The following is a 19,300-nucleotide window of genomic DNA, read 5'->3' as shown; positions in this document are numbered from 1 at the left end:
CTTGAAGACAGATTTAAGGATTTAGACAACAAACTGAGTGTGAGGTTTGGGAGGGGGTAATAACAGGCAGTTTTATTTACTGTGTTAGTACATAGACATAGCTCAATCATGTTCTGGATAGCACAGTGTTTTTGTGTGTCAGACTAAGTACTGTTTTCTATAACATCTCTGAGTCTTTATGGCTGGTTTTGAGGGAAAAGTGGAGAAATTATTTGATACTGGGGAATGTTTGGGCTTTAGAGTGATGAGCTGGGCTTACATTATAGTAGGCTTACAGCTTGGTACTTTTAGCAGGAATTGTTTGTGTGCTGTAGTGTCCTTTGCAGCTGCAAAGAACAAACACTGTTACATGGAGAGCAGCCCTGGGGAGAAGGACTTGGGGGTGCTGCTGGATGAGAGGCTGGACATGACCCAACAATGTGCACTCACAGCCTAGAAAGCCAAACATGTTCTGGGCTGCATCCAAAGCACAGTGGGCAGCCGGGGAGGGAGGGAGGGGCAGAGGGGATTCTGTCCCTCTGCTCTGCTCTGCTGAGACCCCACCTGCAGTGCTGCATCCAGCTCTGGGATGGGTCCCTCACAAAAGAAGGACATGGACCTGTTGGATCAGGAGGGCACAAAGATGATCAGAATGCTGGAGCACCTCTCCTGTGAAGACGGGCTGAGAGAGTTGGGGCTGCTCATCCTGGAGAACAGAAGGCTCCAGGAGACCTTGGAGCCCCATAAAGCAGCTGCAAAAAAGCTGGAGAGGGAATTTTGGCAAGGTCATGTAGTGGTAGGACAAGATGGGAAATGGCTTCAGACTGAAAGAGGGTGGATTTAGATTAGGTATTATAAGAAATTCTTTCCTGTGGGTGATGAGGCCCTGGCACAGGCTGCGCAGAGAAGGGGTGGCTGCCCCATGCCTAGAAGCGTTCTAGGCCAGGTTGGATGGGGCTTTGAGCAACCTGGTCTAGGGCAGGGTCTTTGAGCTTGTGGCAGGGAGTTTGATCTAGATGATCTTTAGGGCCCCTTCCAACCCAAACCATTCTATGATATTTTAAGAAAAAATGTTTTGAACCTTATATTTCCATTTTTAAAAATTATGAAGAAAAATTTTGTTGAATGTATCACCTCTTTATCATTGACTTGTAAGGATTCTGTAGAAGAACCAACTGTAGTGTGAGTGCATTTAGTAATTGTTTTCCAGCTTTTCTAACAGTTTTAAAATGTATATGATGGTATTGAGCCAGTGATTTTTACTTATATCTCCATAATGAACTCTCAGTATTTTTCCATAGTCTTCAGCTAGGCAAGCTAAATTCTTGAAGCCCTAATGAATAACCTTTTAGAAGTGGGCTATATTGCCCTCTGAAGAGCCTTCTGAGAATACTCATGTGACAAAGTTTTCATTTTTGGGAATGGCTAGAACTTCAAATTTTTCTTGCTTATGAAGTTAGACACACAGTAACACACTTTCATGTGTCTAATTCCCTGATGTTCAGAAAGCAATGGAACATCTTTTATGTGCAACCATTAGAAATAAATAAAAGTCCTCTTTCTCTGAGGGCTTAAGGTCAACTCTGTTTATTCAAGCTTTTCCTAATTCCTCGAGCAGTTAGTCTTGCCTTTTAGAAAGCATAAGGGGATCAAAAAGGCAAAGAGGGGAGCTCTAAAACTGTCTGGAAGAAAGAAAACTATTTTTAAAATAGAATTAGGCATAGTTAAGTATTGTTACAAAATATGGTGAGGCCTTTTCAAAATACTCTGTGTCTTAGGTCTCTGAGGAGAATTGCTATTATGTGTCTCACATTGGTAAATGCTGGGAAATCATCACTCAGTAGGGAAGAATGTTCATAAGGGAGGTATTACCACTCAGTTTGTATTACCATTTTTAGCATATATCTGATTGTTTTCAGGTAACTCCTCTCTGTTAATTTCAAAGCAATGTATGGTAAATTGAAATTGTTCAGAGCTTTGTTCATCTGAAAACTGATGGGGTGGGTGTTCCAGGTTTCAGTTGTTTTACCAGCATTTTGTGCAATTTTGAATGCTGGTGCTAATTGACTGCCGGCTTGCTTCTCTCCTGAAGAAAAAACCCAAGGTTGCTGTTGTATTATTAGCATAGATACACTGCTCTGCTTTTGGTCTGATGATCTGCCAGGTGTTCATAGTTTTAGCACAGCTTGTGCTGAAGATCAATTTAGCAACAACAGCTCTGATTTAAGAGTGCTTTGTGTGATTTATTTGGTAGGTTGGCTCAGTGCACTGTGCAGGGACCAGGTCTTGGCTGATGTACAAGGGCTCAATCAGCTTTCTTGAACAGTTCATTGATTAAGGAAACTAAACATCATAGAGAATGTTGACATGAATAAAATAATAAGAGGAGTTTGTTTTTTGTTTTAAATATAAATGTTAAATGCACTTAAAATTTCAAATACAGAGTTTGGAGAAATCAGTGGTTTGATGATTATGATTTATTTATTATGTTGCTTTATAAGCAATGCTGCAGAGGCCAGTAGAATTGGATTTTGAGGAATACCTTCTGTTATAGCAAGCTTTCTGCAGTATGGAACAATTATATAAAAGAAGAAGAACAGAATTCTGTTCTTGAGAGAAGCTTTCAAATACTCTAAGACTTAAAAGAGCTTTTATAACTTACTTGAACAGGTGGATACTATTTCAAAAAGTAGTTTAGAATGACCAACAATACAAATGTGTATCCCAAATTTTTAGATTATGAGTATGTGATTGCTTTTTATCGAATATTAAGTACTGAAGTAGTAAATGAAGATGGCTTATCTTCTTGACAGGGGAATAGGCTACCTTAGATTCAGATTGGGTTAAAATATTGCATGTTTGCTTAGACATAAGAGAGACTAGCTGTACTGATTTAAAGTTTAAGTGAGGCTTACTGGTTTTGTCTTGTTAGAGTGGAGCTTTGTCAGTTTAAGAAGAAATGTTTACTTCCTGTGTGTCAAGTAACAAAGAAGTGAACTTGGCCCGGGAGATTGTGTGTCCCCTGTTCTCTAGTTCTGTGTGAAATGGAACGCTAATGCTGTGAAACAGCTTTTTAAAAGTATTTAAGGATAGAGAATCATGAAGAAATAGTGAAAACGGTCAGACTTCAAATCCTTCACAAATATTCTGTCCCAGAGTTTTTGAAGAATCCGTTTGGGTAGGTCGGCAGCTGGTACCAGCATTTCCTCCTCCGTGTGGGGTTTGCAGATTCCCCCTGGGAGCGCGGGGTTCCCATGGGAGGTGCCGCGTTCCGGACGCTGCGCTCTGCAGATCGGCCGCGAGGGGGCGCTGCTGCCCCGGCTCTGCTGTGCCGGAACCCTGCATTGAGCGCTGTGCCGCGGTGAGAGCACAGCCGCTCGGAGGGAGCGGTTTGGAGTTAAAATACGGGCTTATTGAACAGCTCCCATCCACTGAGAGCTGTCACAGATAGGGTATCGCACCAAGCAAGCCTTTAAACTGTGCAGTGGAAGCTGAAGTTTTCTATCAAGGAAAAAAGCTTTGAATAACATGTTATTACAGGGCTATAAAATAGTGGGTCATGGTGCAATAAGACAAAAAAAATCAGTAATCTTTATTTAGAGCAACCTGGGCATGACAGATTATTTATCTCATATATATTATGTAGCATAGTAATTCAGTATTGAAGTGTAGAACCTGATTGGGACTTGCATATATTTCTGGAATATGTTTGTGTATTGTGTGTTGGTATTTGGGGCCAATATTTCACTGTTAATACAGAAGCTCTAAAGAAAACATGTAACCATTTATAAGCTATTAAATATATCTTGTACTGGAAAAATATACCATGACTAGCATGATAAATCTTTTATCTTGCTCTGAAATAAATTCTTAATATTGCAATATTCAATGCATTTCCTTTATATCCATAATTCCCATTTGCATTTGCACGAGTTCTTAAAAACTTTTCAAAGTAGTTGATAAGTTTATAAATGATGTTATCATCTGGCTGCATGTGGTAAGAGGAAGCTAGACTTACTGGTTGAGAAAAGTTTCTGCTGTTCTTGTTCCTTTAATCAAATCTTTTTCAATGATCTGTCTCTGGAGATTTTTGCCGTGGCGCCAATCTTCCAAGGGTATGGGGAGAATGCCTGCACCTGGTTTGTTCCTTTCATGTGTCACAGACATGGACAGCTGAATAGAAATGTTTTAGTTGGAACACTGTACTGGCTTTAGTCTAGTGAGGGGCCTAAAATTGCTTATTCATGCTATACATGAAAATTTTAATTACTGACTGAATTGTGCATCTGTAAGGAGCTAAAGACATTCTACTGGTTGAATATTTGGGATCTCTGGAACAGCTTTGTGCAATCCCCAGTGGAGTGGCACAGAATACTCTAGGAATTGTGAGAAGTAGGTTTGGGTTAGTGGGGGAGCTTTCTAACTTGTAGTTCCATAATCATGGACTCTTGTCTGTGTTTCATGTAGCACAGTTGGCCACTTCCTTGTCCTCACATGTTCCCAGGAATGGTCATCCCTGTACAGAGGATGCTGGGGATGGGCAGTGCAGGGATTGCCCTTCCCATTGCTGGCTGCCTGTTCTCCTTCTACACAGACCTGTCCTTCTGGCTGGGGCTGTTGTGTTCTGCTACAGCACTTGTAAGCAGTACTGTACAGTACAGGTGATGCAGTAAAAATTCCACTTCCCTTTACCAAAGGGAACATGTGTATTAATGTTGTTTATCTGTTTAAAGCACTGGAGGATTGGAGAGTCTTCCATTTAAAGCATTGCAGGACTCTTTTGTGGTTACATAAACTTACGTCAGTGAATAAAACTATGACTTCATAATATTATGACATTAAATGCAAATGAGTTACTGTTTTCCTGTCTCTGAACAATGAAATGCTTCAAACTGAGGTGAAATACTGTTCCCCATTGAATAAGAGATTGAAGTTTTACCCCCACATTCTAACCAAAGGAGTCTTTTTGCCCAGGGAATACCCTTAAAGCAGTAGCTGTGCCCAGTGCCAGTGCCCCTGTGCTTTATCTCTGCTTACCCCTTGCAGTGTCACATCTGGGAGAAAATATTCAGGCTCAGTTTGCATTAGAGTGCAAGTAGTCTTTTATTAGAATAAAACCAGTAAGGCAGAGTTTACCTTCTTTGGCTCTGTGAACCTCTGTTGGAGCTTGTGGGGGTGTATTGAGCAGGGAAAGATCACTCTACCCCTTCACTGTTCACTGCTGACAGAGAGGCAGTAGGTTAGTTGGGCATTTTATTTGACCTAGTGCTGAGTGCCTGTAGGGTGAGAAGTATGTCCTTCAGCCTTTCCTCTCCTCTTGCTTAGAAGCAGCAGTTTGTGGTTTTGTGCCCCATATCCTGAGCTTTGTGAAGTGGACACACAGTTTGGAAAAAAAGTCTAACAGTGTGTCAGCAGTACCCAAACCTTTGCCAAGACAGGCTTGGTAATCCTAGCGCAGCAGTTCTGCTGACTGCATGCACTGTCTGAGAAATAAATATCTGTGCCCACTTGGTGTATGCCTGCTTTTTTCACATGTTTAGTCATCTTTGGAAAAGTATTTCCAGGACCTAATGGTATTTAAGCTTAATGGTTTTAAATTAACCCTGATTTGAAACTGCTTATCTATTAGTGCTGCAGTGCTGTGTAATAGCCCACTTACCCTGACTGTGGTATCCCAGCAATGAGATGTGGCAAGGTGGTGCTTGTTCTTAAAATAGCTTCCAGGAGGGAGAGGAGAAATTGGAACTCGCTCTTATTTCTGTACTGCCAAAACATGGTGAAACTGTTCTGAAGAGCAGAATCAACGAGCATGTGGCGAAATGAGAGATGAGAAAGCAATGGATACATTGCAAAGACAATTTCTGCTGCACAGATCCCTTAAAGCATGTGCTTAAAGATCATCTTGTTGATGTAGATTTCTAGGTTTACTTAGCTGCACACAATAGATGCACTCAAAAAAAGATGATGGAGAAACTTAAGCTGTCATGAAATAAGAAAAAAATTGATTTTGGGATTTAGTTGTTAAAAAAAACAAAGCAAACAAAAATTCTCCACCAAAACCAAGCCAACAACAGAATGAAAGTAAAGGGTAAGGAGGAAGATTGCTAATCATGGATAGAGGTTACCAGAAGGATCTCAGAAGAGCCCGTGTTCTCATTGCATCATCTAAGGAGGAATAAGAGCTCAGGGTTATAACAGATTAATGGAATAATCATCTCAGTGCTCAATTTACAGTCAAAAAGGCAAATGGAATACAAGGAATAATCAGCGAAGCAAATGGGAATAAAACTGCATTATCTTATCACTCCAGAAATCTCCACCATTCATTATCTTGATTAAGAAGGCAAATTTAGATACTCAAAGAAGAACAACAAGAATGGTCAGAGATAGAGGGCAGCTGCTGTAGAATGAAGAATGAACTAGTTTGACCCCTCCATTTGGTAAAGAGTTGACTCAGGAGATACCAATGAAACTACAGTCAGTAATGCTGAATCTCTAAAATGATGAACATGACTAGGGAATGGTTATTTCAGAAATTAGAATTTATATTCAGAACTATAGATTACCAGGTAATAGTTGTTTTATAGCCTGTAAACACAGTGATCTACAGTCAGCCTCTGACTTGGAAATAATCTTTCAACTGCTGGTAGTCTTTTGGTTTCTAGCTATACCAACCAAGGTATCACAGGATACATTGCTTGTTTCTTCAACTGCAAACAAGCACCTTTATTTAACTCCTTCCCATTAAGCTGTATGGAAATAGCTGTTATATAAATGTGCATATTTACACATCCTTCCTTCAATGCTAACAATCCCCTTTCCACGTGAACCCAAATCTTGTGCTGATAATATTGATAGGTTCCCTTCTCTTTATCTCCTAGTATGTCTTCTCTCCAATCCCTTCTGTTTTTTCAAATGCTTCCCCAGAAGTCTTTTAGAGCATGTGGAGCTGCTGTTAAACCAGCCTTCTCTGTTAATTGGGAGAGTTTTCCTGCTCTCAGGAAAGCTTTATGATTTGAACTGTGTGGGTTCAGGGTTAGCCAACAGTCAAAGTAATTTTAACTGCCTCTTTACCCCAGCAGATTTTCTTGTCCCATTCCAGTTTGAGCAGGTAGGGGAGGTTAACCCGATGATGAAGATACCGTTTCCATTTAGAAATCAAAGATCAGTTGACATGTAATTTGCAAGTTGGGTTATGATTGTGAAAAGGTTGCAATCTGTTACTTTTTTCTAAATTGAGAACTTTGTAAAGCTTTGCCATCTTCAGCACAAAGTCAGTACTTCTGGTGTTAGGAACATACATAGAATGCTGGGAATCATAAAGGAAAACTTGAAGATACTCTCAGGCATACTTATTTTTAGATGAATATCATACTTCAGTGGTCACACTTGAGAGGAGCTGTTACGCAGTCTTTAATTAAAATGCATTACCCAAGTTCTTGATAGGTTACTGATTTTAAACTCCTGTAATTGAAGAATGTGGAAATACATGCAAAGGTGTCAGTTGGTGTTTCATAGGCAGAATCAGTTGACCAAATCTGCCTGGCTCTCCGTAAGGATTTGCTCAATAAATTCTTGTCAACAGAGACAAGAAAGAAAAACTGTAACAGATGGACTGTGGATTAATCCAAACATTAGAACAGCCTCCAATACAGTAATCAACATCAAGTCGTCCTAGAAAGAGGTTGTTGGACTGTTTTCACCCGAGATTTTCCTGAGCTCTTGGTGCAGTTGGGTTCATTTTGATGACTGAAGAAACCTAAGGAGACTTGCATTAAACACAAGATGTTTTTGTCAGTCTGGCGTGCCAAAAAGATGGGCAGGAGGTTCATGAGCAGGGTGCGGAAGACCAGGCAGTTTAATCTGCCCAGATTGGTAGGTTGTCTGAGGTGTATTGTGAGTAATAAGGTAATGATCTTTTATATTAAATATTTATACTAAAATAGCTCATTATAGAATAATTGTGCTGGGATGTTTGGTTTCAGCAGTAAGATATGTACTTTTTATTGATTATATAAATGCCATTTGGTCAAGAACTATCCTTCAGTCCTATCTGAACTAAAAGTTAAGATAGATTTTATAGAATCTCTTAGCAGAAAGGGTTAACAATTTTTTTCCTCCACAGTATTTGTGTCCTGAACTCCAGGGCTTTGGTTTAGGATGCTGCATATACTTGTTTATGAGGCTTAGACTTATGCCAGTTAAAGTTTGTTAAATCTAGAAGTCTGAAAACTGTAAGAAAGAAACATGAGTTTGTATCTAAGTTTTCAGTATTATTTTTGTTCCCATGCCTGAAGAGCTTAAGTTGCGTAGCCTTATGTTTGAATATCCAAGTTCTGAACATTTCTTTTGCCTCTGTTTTTGGTCAAAATCTAACTGATATTGAAATTAAAATAAGTCCCTGCCATTGTTTTAGGCGATCCTTGAATTTTCTCTGTTAAGACAATCAGGTTTTTTTCTTTTAGGGTCTTTGCTTATTTTAGCCAATACTCTGTTTAACCAAATGGCTGTAAAACGAATATATGACACTTTTCAAATGCTTCAGGGGGACTGTTGGTTTTTGTTTAGAAAGGGTAATTGAGATATAACTGCTCTTTCTGGCTGTGCCTTTTTAATTTTAGGTATGCATTCTGCTTGTCAAGTTATGCCCAGGAAACCTTTATCTGAGAGATTAAAATACAGCATTATGTCATGTTTTGACTTGTCTCAGAAAACTGATAATACCAATTTGCTTGTATATAAAGTCCGAGGAATTCTAGTCCAAGTATTTGAGGTTGATTTTTACATTTAGTAACCACTGTGATTACTGTATCTTGCTACAACACAAATAATGTTACTCTGCAGCCTCTGCAAATGCAGATGAATTTTGCAGTAAATTTCTTAAACTGTAGAGATATGTGTACTGATGTAGAAATCTTTAATTATGTGCTGTTTTGTTTTGGGGCAGGAACCTTTTCAAATCTGCAAATTCTCAATTCTTGCCTAACAGTAAATAGTGTTTTTTGTTTTGTTTTAGTGTGTGATGTTTTTTGTTTGCTTTGTCTTTAATTGTAGTCCCATCAGTTCAATATCCAGAATATGAAAAAGGGGTCCTTTTGGAAGTCCTTTAGGATGGAAGTCCTTTTAGAATTTCCTGCAGTTTCCTGATGAACCTCCCTATTCTGCCTTTTGACTCTGGAGGCAATCATTCACAGATGCAATTCCAGCTGTGACATCTGTGTTGATGATTTTCCTTTCTCTGGATATTGCCTATTCTGTGCAAATAGAACTTTTCCCAGTTTCTACTTGTAGGTTTGACCCTCTGTTGAAATGCTCTTCGACTGGAATGAACCCTTGTTTTTACAACCTCCCACTGTTTTTTCAACTCTACAAGTGACCATTCTTCTAATCTGGACTCTTTGTGCTATTCTGGTTTTGTGCCATCTGTAGAGCTGTGCTTTGCCTTTATCTTCAGGTTGCTTTGTAGCACATAAAAATCAGGGTTTTTCTCATCACCACAGTACCAGCTCCTTCTGCAAATAACTGCAACTGTATCTGCTTAGGCGTCAGCAGATCTTGCTCGATATCATTGCATCCATATGGAGTGTAGGTGACACAGATTGCTGCCTTGCATCACCAGCAGGATTGCATAACCTCTTCCTTAAGTACTTTTCTGGATTTCTCTCTCAATTGAAATTAAATCATCATTGCTTCACTTTCAGGAAGCTTTTTGTCCATGTGATGCTTTCCTGAAGTGCTGATTTCTAAAATCACTTTGTAATTGATGCCATATTGGATTGTTGGCTGTGTGGGAATCAGCCTTGAAAGAAACTGCGTTAAAACACAGCAGACCTCTTTTATCTTCAGACAGGTTGATATAAGAGTAAAAAAAATAGCTGCTTGGTACATTTCTTGTCCATATATTGTGATGTTTTCTTCCAGAATTTTGCACAATATTTTTCTACGTGACTTTGTTTGGAGCCTATGGGGACAAACAGAGAGAAAAATGAATTCTTGAAGAAATTCTTTTGAATGGTAGACAAATTCTTTTTCTCTAGGATATCTAATAAACGGTATAAGAGTGTTGACAGTCAATGCCATGTGTAGAAAAAGATTGAAAATATTTTCACCTTGACTCTATAAAAAGACTTGGTACTCAAAGCATGTAATTTGTACCTTGTTCCAAAAACCTTCAGTCATAGCCAGGGATTAATCAATTTCTCTGGTAATAAATTCATAGCATTTTTCAGGCTAGGTATGTTTTTTGTGTCTGGAAAAAGGTAGGGCTCAGGAAGTGCTGTAGTCTTGCTGTGAAAAAATTCCTATTATGAGAAGCTTTGAAAAGTCCTATCTGCTGTGTCTCAGGCATTTCTCAACCTCGATTATCTATCTTGTGCTCATAGCTTTAAGGACACTGCACAAGTCAGATCCAGTTTCATATGACTTACAGTGATAAGCCATTGTATTTTATAAATATTAATAAAGTCTGTCTGAAAGGTGTGCTCAGAATATTGGCATGTGGTGTGTTATTGAGCTGTACTTGTGACTAGAAGTAAATGGTGCATTGATCTCACTACGACACATTTCAATTAATGTACTTCTTATTTCTGCTTGTAATGGAAGCCTGCAGGAAAAAAACTGTAACTCAGAACAGGATAGCTGTCAGTAAGAATTTGTTAAACAGCAGATTATGTTGCATCTCAAGATGTACGTGAAGGAATTTAGTAACTCTACTAAAATGCACATCATAGAGCAGTGGATTTTTAGAATTATGTGGCTGTAAGTTGTGGCTGTGTTGTAAGGAATTTTTTGTCTTTGTTTGTCATATGAAGACTTCTCTTCTTGTTTAAAATGTTTGCCCTGGTGCTATGATCATGACTGTAGAAATGTACCACAAATTGTTTGGATAACTTTCCAGAGATGAGCTGCTACTGAAAGCTTGACATTTAACTGATTTCCAAAATAATCCCTCTGATGTGAGCTGGAGGATTTTTTTTAAATAGTTGGCTACAAAAATTTGAATGGTGAGTTCTGTGAGATAACTTGAGTTCCATATAATCTTTCAGCTAATTATTCTGAATACTTTTTTGCTATGAAGAAAGCAGAGAAAACCTCTAACAGTAATACTTGTCATGTACATGGGAGATCAAAATAATCTTACTGAAAAGTCGTTAGTAAATAATAAGAATTTTTTGGTTTTGAATTATTCTTGTGCTTTTGAGAAGAAATGTTGAGTCAGAAATATATAGATATATATTTATTGTTTTCATAATATGCTAACAGCAGGCACAGAAATTTGGTCATAGGTGTTATGAATGTTGCACATTATTCACAGAATAAGAGCAGAGTGTGGACTCTTAGTCTCTGATTTTCTTGAGGATTAAACAATCCTGAGACCACAGTAGAACAACTTCACTAGGAATCCTCTGATCTACAACACAAAATGATTGTTTTATGGCACTATGATTCACTCCCTCTATAGTTTTATGCACAAAAGAACAGAGAAAAACAAGAAGAAATTGGCAAATAGTTGTTTCTTAAATATTTGTTTTGAACATGAGGTTAAAGTAATTTTGCTCTGTGGAATGTTTTCATAAAGACAGAATCAGTAAAAAGTGCAGCTCTGCTCTATATTCCCTGTTTTGTTTGCTTCAGGTTCATAATTTATGCAGGCAAGGAAGTGAAAAGATGCTATTGGATATTTCTACAGGCAGTGATTGAAACTTGGTTATTTTTGATCTGTGCTTTCTCCACCCAGTAGCTGTTATCATCCACCACCATCCTCATAGCTGTGAATTTGTAACGTTGTACTGTACCTGCTACCCAGTTTCCCTTAAATATCTGTTGGCAGCTAGGAAGAGAAAGCAAGGCTTTCATCCTGTGCGTTCCGAAAAGGAAAAATAAGGAAAACCTTTGCTTGCTGCTTTTTTTTTTTTTTTTTTATTGCTCAAGATTATACTCATCATCGTAATCACAGGTAGAGAGGGAATGTAAGAGGTACAAAGCCTTGGAGGAAAAGCAAGCAAGCAATCAGCTAGCAAGAATTTTGTTTTCCTGCTTTGTAAATGATGCTGCTGTAATTCTATCTGCATTTTTTTTTTTCTTGCTCATTCACCACTCAGCAGCTGGTAGGGAATTAAGACTGCCTGGCAACCACCTGCAGAGCTGCAGAGATGAATTACATTTTCGGAAATAACACGCTGCTCTATTCTCGCGCCAGTCGAGGCAGCGCTGGCTCCAGCCACAGCTCGGTAGGCCCCAAGCAGAAGCAGTGGGCAAAGAAAGGCTCCTCAGAGGAGTTACGGGCTGAGCCTTCCCGCTGGCAGCAGATTGTGGCATTTTTCACTCGCAGACATGGCTTCATTGACTGCATTTCTGTCGCTGCCAGCTCCTCCCAGGTAATATGCCACATGTTCAAGTGATTGTGTCTGCATGTTTTCTGGTTGCTTGCTAGTCAGAAAGAGCAATTATTTATATATGCATGATTTCATATAATCTCTTATTTATGGATGGCGTTTTCTGTCTGCTTTCATTTTCATATTTTAAAGAGCTCTGTATAATTTCTAGCATTAAAGCATGAAAATGGAAACACTAAATGAGGTCTGATTTTTATTTATTTTGCAAGTGATTAGCCTCCAGCAATTTTAAATATGGGATATCCTAATGAAACAGTGAAATATTGAAAATGTAGTTTGCATTCTGCTGCCTGGCTCTGGAGGGCAATAACGTAGTTAAGAAATATCAATTCCATAGCTCTAGTAAGATGTCAGATCAAATAGACTACGTGTTTAATGGTTAAGGAATTTTATCTAAAGAATTAAATCATTTCAAACCTTAACTCTAGGTAACACAACTAATTCAATTGTGTAACAGCTTTCTAGGTTTTTTGGCTAATAATACACAGATGATGGAATGTCTGCCTTACATACAGGGTGTACATTCAATAGTGCAGTCTGTAAGAGAAACATGACATTTTTCAACTTCGCTGTCCATCTGCTCTATGTGATGTTTGTGTTAATCATCATTCAAAGTCAGGTGAAAGCAAGCAAGCTAAATTTTAATTGTGTAGCTTTTGAATGACTTCTTAAGATTGACAGTGAGAGAAGCTTAAACTTATTGGCATTAGAAAATTAGTATCTCTTGGGAAAATATGACTAAGACCTATGGAACAATGCTGAAATATCAGAATTATTTAAACATGGGAGATTAGGTTTGTTTTGCTACTGTCAAGTGAAATTCATCATTAGTCAAGATGTCTTGAATGATTTAACCTGAAATACTACAAAAACTTACAAAAGAAGGAAAAATTTGTTACCCTCAGACACTCTAATTTTATTAGGATAATTTCTATCTGTTAGTAGTTCAAAGATGGTAAACTGGCACTTACTCTGGAGTCTGCTTATTATTACCTGTTTTTTTGCCTATGAATTTGGAGTAAACAATGAATAGGAGAGCTTAGAGGGGAATTTTGACGTTCTTGTTGCATCTTATACATGATGTGGAAGTTGGATCCTGTAGTTTCTCTAATGGGTCATTATATAACTCCAAGTGATACATTAGGTAGACATTATAACTTTTAAATACTGGGGGGTTTAAAAAAGTTAAAATATATAGTATTAACCCTCTAAATAAAAATTATATTTGCTCTTATTTGTTTAAAGCTTGAAGAAGTAATATTGGAATGTGTTCAACTTGCAATTGGACTGACTAGTCAGGCCTAGAAAGCTGCTCTAAATAAAATACGGAATACCCTCTGCTTTGAGTGAGGGTTGGACCAGGTAAAGTTCCTGAGATCCCTTCAATCCAAAGCCATGATTCTGTGAATATCACAGTGTTTGTTCTATTTTTCTGCTATGGAAAAGATTCCTTACCTCTGGGAAAGCCTGCCAGATTTTTTCATAGCTCTGACAGTTCTTCATTAAAAATAACTGCTTATACATGTTCATGGCCAGAAGGAGGGGAAAAAGCATAAAATATTTTGAAGTAGTTGTTAGAAAAGCCTTAATGAGCATATTCAGAAGTCATGCACTAAAAACATAAGAGCTTTTTGAAGCCACTTCCTCTGGAAGGATGCTGTACTTGTACCTTATCCACCCATTGCAGCTGTTCCAGCCTCAGGAGAGAAAAAGGCACTTGGAGGTTGTTCATTGTGGTGCAATTTTGTTTTTCAGTTCTCTTCAGTTTGTGTTCTGTGTTGTAGCATTCTGAACATTTTTGTTACCTTTTATTTGTTCGTTTGAGATACATCCCCATCATTTGAATGTAATCCCATTTCAGAGTCCAAATAAGAATTAGATGGGAAGTGCTTCTCTAGCCTGGCCTGTAGAAATTCTACGTGTGATCGTGGGCTTTATCGAGTCTTACTGTGACATCATGATTTTTAACAGATGCAAAATAATTTGGTGGTTTTTAATATAGCTGTCTCCTGCTTCCCCTGTGAATCTGCTACAAAGTCCCCAGTTTTAGCTGTCCCTTCACTTGCTTGGCTTTCTTGGATGGCATTAATTGGGCATACTAGCTTAGTTCCCTCCATCTCCAGTGAAAGGGAAATGACTCTGGAGATGGGACACACCTGTCCTTCTCTGGGACCTGCCTGGGTCACCCTACCCCAGCAAGGTGCTAAGAGGACTTTGGATTTTTGTATCCTAAAGGAGCAAGGCTGAAGGTGATGATGGATATGGGAGCACTGATTTTTGCTGTAGTTATCCCTTGGTTTATGCCCAAAAGAATGCTTGCATGCCCAAGTGCATGGTGCCCAGCTAACCACACCAGACTTCTTTATGAGTCCTGGAAGCAGATTTAACATGCTCAGGAATTTGAGGCCTTTATTGTTTCTTCCTTCTCATTCTCTGTGGTGTTGTGTTAGTAACTCAAATAGAAGAATTAAGGAATTTGATTAGGAGCTGATATACCAATTTTTGTCAGCAAATTTTTAATTTTCTTTAATAAAAGCCAAATCTGTGGTATAAAATGGAAGAGAACAGTAAAACCAAGCATACAACAAATTTATAGTGTCACAAGGGTCAATAACTGTGCCATGAGCTTAGTAAAGATACCATTATGCAAAGGACAAATACTGGGTGATTTAAAGTGCTGTCCTAACAAGAGGTATGCCCAGTGCATCAAGGATGATACCTGTATCAAGATCACTGCTTTTCTCTGAAGTCTTTCCAGAGCTCTGAGAAGCCCCTATTCTTGCCAGTCAATCCAGCTCTCATGTCTCAGAAAGCATTTTAACTGTTGGTATTTGGCTCATGGTGTGCTACAAAAGCAGAATGATTTGTCTGAATTCCACATGTCATTAAACTTGTTCTAACAGCAATCACTGAGGCTTTTCTTAGCATGTAACTGAGCATACACTTGCAGCATGTGATACTGAAAAATTGTTTAGCTCCTTGAATAGCCTGTGCTCATTTTTACTTCTATTTTCTAGGACATATTTTAGGAAAGATGAAAAGGATCAGGACAGAAAAATCATCCTAAATCCACTTAGCCATTTCAAAAACTTAATTTTAAATTTCAGAGCTTATCAACTGCTTTTGTGAGTTGCTTGAACCCAGTCATTTCTCGACTTAGTGTATTTTCCTTTTAAGTTCTTGATAAAAGTTTTACTGTGTCATTAGTCCTAGTCTATTGCTCTGAGTCATTGGAGTATTATGGACATAGTTCTAGCACGTACAAAATGCTATGTCTAATCACAAAACAACATAGAGGTGTTGTAAGGCAGTTAAGAAGATAATGATTTAAAAAAAAGTCAGGTCTCTAATCCCTCTTTTACTGTATTTCTTGAAAAACTGATTTCTTAGGGCAATATTTATTATCCTTCCTGTATTTTGATATATATTGAAGTATTTATATATTGTTGCTGCTAATATTGTGATGAATGCAGGAGAGAGCAGCTTTAAATACTATGTGCTTTGGATGATTTTCTCTATAACAATGCACCTTCTAAGCATGAGTTTTATTGTACTAAGATTCTTATTCTTGATTTTAAGCTATGTAAAATCACACATTTGTAAAAGCATGAGTTTATTTTGCAAATTAGGTCTGCCACTGGTTGCATTTTCTGTAAGATAGCATTGTAGCAGTGATAAAAGCAGTATGAATTTATTCTGCAAGAGAAATGCATTAATATGTGTTCCAGTCAATCGGCCAAAAAGCAGGAAGTAATTGGCAGTTTAACCAAAGCATCAAAGGACTTTCTTTGGAACCTTTGCTTCATTTTGTGTCCATTTTCCATGTACAGTAGAGATGAAAAATTCTCAAGACTGTGAAATTTGCTTGACATTTTAGAGATAGGCAATTTAAAAATCATAATAGTATCAATAAATGTTAGGAATATCTTGCATGACCCATGTAAAGCTATGTAGACTTTGTCAGCATCCTTGCTGGTTCCCTGCTGTGGCAGTGGTCCCCTCTGCTGAGGTCAGGCCTGTGCAGTGCTGGGGCTCTGTGTGTCCCTCCAAGCCCCGTGTGTGCCTGCAGTGCTGGCATGTGCACGTTGTTGCCTCAGCTAATCACCTGCAGCAGGCACTGCTGATAAGAGCTGAGGGAGTGGTGATAAGAACGGAGCTGTGCTCCAGCTACCTGCAGGCACTGCTTCCTGCCAGAGGGGTTCACCTTCCACTTCTCTTTCCCGTTCTCTCACAGCTCTGTCTCACTCAGAGTTGGTAGCATAATTTCTGCATATTTCTGTTGCATTGTATCTCAAGAAAGTTACTTTTTCCAGCATGAGTCAGAAATCTGGTAAACAAAGAAAGAGACACAGAATTTTTTGCTTTTGGAGTTCTGCTGCTGCTACTACTGGGGCTTTCTGCCTGCACTGTGCTCGAGAGTCTGAATCTTCAGGCAAGGCAGACACTGGATCCCCTCTTAATCCATTGTCTTCAGCTAATAACTCAGGTGGACTAACAAGGTCTTGCTGTATGAAGCCCAGTGCATGGAAGCCTGTGAAAAAGGTAGGACTCTTCAGGCTGTTATATAACTTTCCTGATTTATTTTGTATTGAGATAGTTGTCCTCACAGTTGAGGCTTGTATTGATTGACAAAGTGTTTTGAAAGTCACATACAGGCCAGTCTGTCTTTCACCAGGTGTCAGCTTACTGAACAGCTCTAGCATGGCTCCTGTAGTATAGCATTTCTGTTTTGCTGCCAAAACTGCCGTACATGTTTCAGTTAATACAATTATTAGCTGAATTACTGTCTGACAGAACCGCTGAATCTAAAGTGAAAATTGTCTTCTTCCTGTTCTTCTATTTTGGTCCACAACATCAGGAGCACTCTCAATTATGATTAAGATGGGCAGGATATTTCCTTTACTTTGGAGACTACACAACAGGAGCTTCTTAGATGTTTTTAGAAAACATGACGTTGTCTTTTAGAATGATCTCTGCATCCATGTTTAGGAGCTGACATGGTAGCCTGTTGAGCAATTTAAGACTTCTAGTTTAGACCCAGCTCAGAGTCCTGGTCAATGTTGTGTCCACAGCATTTCTGAGATTTATAGTAACTCAAGGAGAGAAATTGTTTTGTTAAAAAAGAGAAATTGAAATCAGTATGTGCACACCAGTTATGCAGTATATTTTGAGAAAGATTTGGTTCTTTTTCCTAGAACCTCTGCTGGGGCCACTGCTTTTATCTGTTTTCCAAAGCAAAGAAGGAATTTAAATTTCTCCTGATGATTAACAATTACTTTAAAAATTTTCAGTGAAGCATTTAGGCTCTTGAACTCCCTTATTTTTTTCCTTTTTTAACATGGGCATGATAGCCTGAGTGAAGAATGTGTCCATCACTCCTCTCCATGGGAGAGAATTCAAACTAATTTCAACATGCTGCTGATTATTAAACTTCAAGGATAATCCTACTGTGAAGCATTTCCAGACAGTTCAATTTTGAATTTCTTTGACAGATCCACAAAAGATGACAATGCAAGGAAAGCATCAACCTCCTCATGTACAATTGAGATGAAGTGCCTCATTCTTGTTTATTGATATAACCACATAATTCACATTTTGCTTATCATGTAATGGCTCTGTAGCAGAGGGGTCCCAGTGGATGCTTCCTTTAGAGCCGTTCCTAAAATGTCTTTCCACATTTAATTCAAATGAAGATTGCATAGTTCTATAGATGATTTCAAGAACACTCTACAGGTTTCTCCAGTTGGAATTTAGGAGAAATCCTTCTGATCAGTTGGCACTGTTCCTCCATTTCATTCCTTACAGAATGGATAGGAGCACTCCTGTTCCACAGCAAAGGCTGATAACCTTGTGCCATCTGTCATGGAAGCTCAGAAAATGTTATACAGAGGCCAAATTTAGTACTGAGACTTGACGACTTGTTAATACCACACCACCTAGCAAGGCGTCCCTGAATCCTTTTGACGATCTGCTTTTTCTGGTCTTTCCCAAAATAGCACTAGCAGCAGTCAATTCTATACAGGTCAAAATTAATTACATCAACGTTCTCCCTAAAAGTAGTTTGTCATGAAAAAAAGAGAAAAAATATTGCCTAATCTTTGATATACTCAGCTGCAATATCTTTTAAACTATACCTTTGTTTACTTGGGATCATCCACTGACCTCTTAAGTGGCCACCTCTTGTGAGTTTTCCAGGAACTGCTTGGACTCCAAGACAAACCAGTAATGCTTCCTGACTCTCCTGAGTCACAGCAATTTTCTTGTACCTTGTTAAGGTTTGCCAACATTACCTGCTGGAAACTGCTGCTACTCATGTTGTTAAAGTTCTAATCCCCACTTGGCCAGCCTGGTTGCCTGACCCACCTGATGGTTCATTCCCTAAGAAACTCAAAGATGCCCAAACTGGTGCAGTTCTGACACTTGCCTTTTGAAAGACCCGAGGCCCCCTTCCATGTACTAGGTTTTTGTGGCTGCACACACAAGGTTCGATATCAAAAGAGCACATTCAGAAGGACTAAAAGAACCCTCTGAAAGTACAGCAAGGATTCCCTTCTGTCTGTCTTGTATGGTTAAAAAAAAAACAAACCCTTGCCACCAACCAAAGCACTTCTGGACTTGTTTTTGTTTGGTATTCCTCAGGGTGTCTCTGTGCCGTTTATTGCTGTTCCATGTGACTTGTTGTCAGTATTGAATTTCATCTCATTGCCTATAACCCACTTGTCTAATACATCAGCCTTGCTCTACAGCTTGTTTCTGTTGTGCATTTGCTGCCCTTCTCTTTTTGTTGGTGTTTAACTGCACATTAGGATGTAGTTGAGCTGACGTGTTCTGCAGACACATAACAGACACTTATGACTCATTTTGTCTCTTGTAAGCTGATCTTGGCATTTATGAATTTTCAGTCTGTTGCTCTATTAAAGTTTCCT

The 19,300-nt window shown here is 38.7% G+C and overlaps 1 protein-coding gene across 1 annotated transcript in view; it reads left to right on the top strand.

Moving 5' to 3' along the window:
• The window catches only part of DLG1 (discs large MAGUK scaffold protein 1), a 115,597-nt gene that overhangs the window by 26,433 nt on the left and 69,864 nt on the right, over positions 1 to 19,300 (top strand). The window lies entirely within an intron of this gene.

The sequence above is a fragment of the Geospiza fortis genome, unplaced genomic scaffold (assembly GCF_000277835.1).
Source record: "Geospiza fortis unplaced genomic scaffold, GeoFor_1.0 scaffold19, whole genome shotgun sequence".
NCBI lineage: Eukaryota > Metazoa > Chordata > Aves > Passeriformes > Thraupidae > Geospiza > Geospiza fortis.
This window is presented reverse-complemented; position numbering and strand designations above follow the sequence as displayed.